Here is a 2,725-nt window from a genome sequence, read left to right as displayed (position 1 = left end):
TCCACGCTGGATCAAGGTTTCTCATCCTATACTTCCTAAAAGACAGACGACAAGTCGGAGCAATCATGCCACAACACATGCGCCAACTGTACAACGCCGGACGAACACCACAGTACTACCGCACCGACAATGCACTGGAATTAAAGTCCAAGGAGGCCATGCGCACGTACGCCGCATACGGCATAACGTACAAAAACAACACGCCACACCAACCCCAAGAGAACTCGCTGGCAGAGCGTATCAACCAAACTCTGATGAATGCCGCCAGGGCAAATCTGCAGCACGCGAAACTACCCCCGCAGTACTGGGAAGATGCGGTAAGGGACGCAGCCTTTAAATAAAATCTCATGCCCCACTCAGTCACCGGCCAGCCACCCACCAATCTGTGGCACGACCAACCACGCAGACCCAAACGCCTATTCACATTCGGGCAACTCGGCACGATCCCACTCGTACAACCGAAGAAAAAGCTGGACCCCAGAGGAACACCAGTGCGATACGCATACGGCAATGATCACAAAACCATCACGGTCCAAGAGCTCAAATCACATCGATACCGAATTATACGCACGGCCGACTTCCGACCGTACAGCCGAACGTCCGACCCATGCTATAGGCCCCTCAGCGCATATCGATCACAAGCCAGCCCACCCACTGTAGATATCACAACGCCAGACCCGAAAACGCAGCGAGAAGCCCAAAACTACCCCGATTCGGGACAATAGGCCACTGCATACAATGAGGAACTCGACAAGCTCGACAAATCACAAACCACCCGGTGGATACCAGACAAAAAGCTCCCCCCACGCGAGCAACTGATACCACTTAAAATGACATATCGCTACAAACGTACTCCCAACGGCACAGTCACACAGCGTAAAGCCAGATGCTCAGCACGTAGAGACCGTATGAAGCCCGGTCTCCATTACGACAGTGACAGCACAACCACATACATGGCAGAAAAAACATCCATACGCGTCCTGCTAGCCATAGCTGCAGCTAAAAGATGGCCCGTCGAACACTTCGACATAACTTCAGCATATCTCCACGAAAACTATCCCCCAGAACGCAAATTCTATATCAAGCAGCACCCACAGTTTGACGGCAGCTACAAACATGCATGCAAGGGAGGCCGACTTGTCAAAAACATATATTGGACACCACCAGCATCCCGCATATACTTCGACGGCCTCACGGAACATATCAAAACGCACGCGCACAAACAAGCCGATGCCGACCCGAACATCTTCCATCGCCACGATGCAAAAGGTACACTAATCACAGCCGTCTGTATGCACGATTTCCTCGTCATCGCCACCCATCCAACTCTTGTCACCCAACTGTACACTAATCTACAACAGAAGTACAACATAAAACGTCTCGGATTCCCGAAACAGTACCTAAACTGGACAATCCGCAAGAGGAGCAATGACAGCATACACGTGTCACAAACTGCTGCTATCGACACCATCCTGAACAAGACAGGAATGACGAAATGCAACCCGCGACACTCACCACTACCCAAAAAAGGACCGTTCGATGATGAAATGAAGAACAAGCCCCTGAACCCACGCGACGCCAGCATATTCCGCCAAACCCTTGGGGACCTGCGATACATTGCACACAGCACACGAGGAGACATACACACATCTGTTAGCAAAATGGCCGGAGTCATGCACAATCCCACCATCACCCACCAACAGAACCTCAAAGCCCTCGTACGCTACCTCAAAGGAACGAGAACACACGGCAATGAATACAAAAACGTCAACCGTCAAACACAAATCGCACTACCATCTTACAGCGACTCGGATTATGCCAACGACCCAGACAGAAAATCGCGCACAGGTATCATACACACACTGTACGGAGCCCCAATAAGCTGGAAATCATCACGGCAACCAACCGTCGCCACGTCCACTTGCGAGGCCGAATACCTCGCAGCGTCCCGAGCCGCACAGCAAACACAATGGATCCGCCGCATGCTCGCCGACATCCAGCAACCGGAACACAAACCAACACCCTTGATGATAGATAACCAAGCGGCGCTCAGCGTAGCCAAGAACGTCGCACCAACCAAGCGTAGAAAATTCATAGACATCAAACACCACCATATCCAGGACCTCATAAGGAAAGGCAATATATCGGTGCACCACATACCGACAACGGACAACATCGCGGACCTGTTCACCAAAATAACCGGACCGCAAAGACATAACCACCTAACCACCATGATCCAACTCACACCAGCACAAAGCCCATCGGCGAACCCCGGGACTGTCTGACCGCACACACACACATTCGCCAACGCACTTTGCACTTGCCTGACCGCACAGGACAGGCTGTCATTAGAGAGGAGTATATACACCTAGAGACGACGACGAGTAAAGGAAGAGGGCTATCGGACCCCGTGTTCACACAGGGCTAGGGAGGGGGTCGTGTGGGGGAGATTTGGGGTACCCTTCAAAAAGATGATTTTAGTTGTTCACGTGTACACCAGGTGTACACGTGGACAATCTCCCTTTGAAGAGCGGCGGTCCTGTGGAGTGGAAGATGATGGCGAGAAAGGGGCGCGCCGCGACACACCGCAATGGGGGCAGAATACAACAACACCCGGACCGACCCCCCCCCCCCTTGCAATACACTTTTCTCTTTTCTGCTTTTCTCTTTTCTGCTTTTCCCTTTCCCTACCGCTCGGTCCCCTACGCGCGCGGCCCTTCTCCTC

The sequence above is a fragment of the Chondrus crispus genome, genomic scaffold (assembly GCF_000350225.1).
Source record: "Chondrus crispus Stackhouse genomic scaffold, scaffold_13, whole genome shotgun sequence".
NCBI lineage: Eukaryota > Rhodophyta > Florideophyceae > Gigartinales > Gigartinaceae > Chondrus > Chondrus crispus.
The sequence above is the reverse complement of the archived record's forward strand: the minus strand, read 5'-3'. Positions refer to the sequence as shown.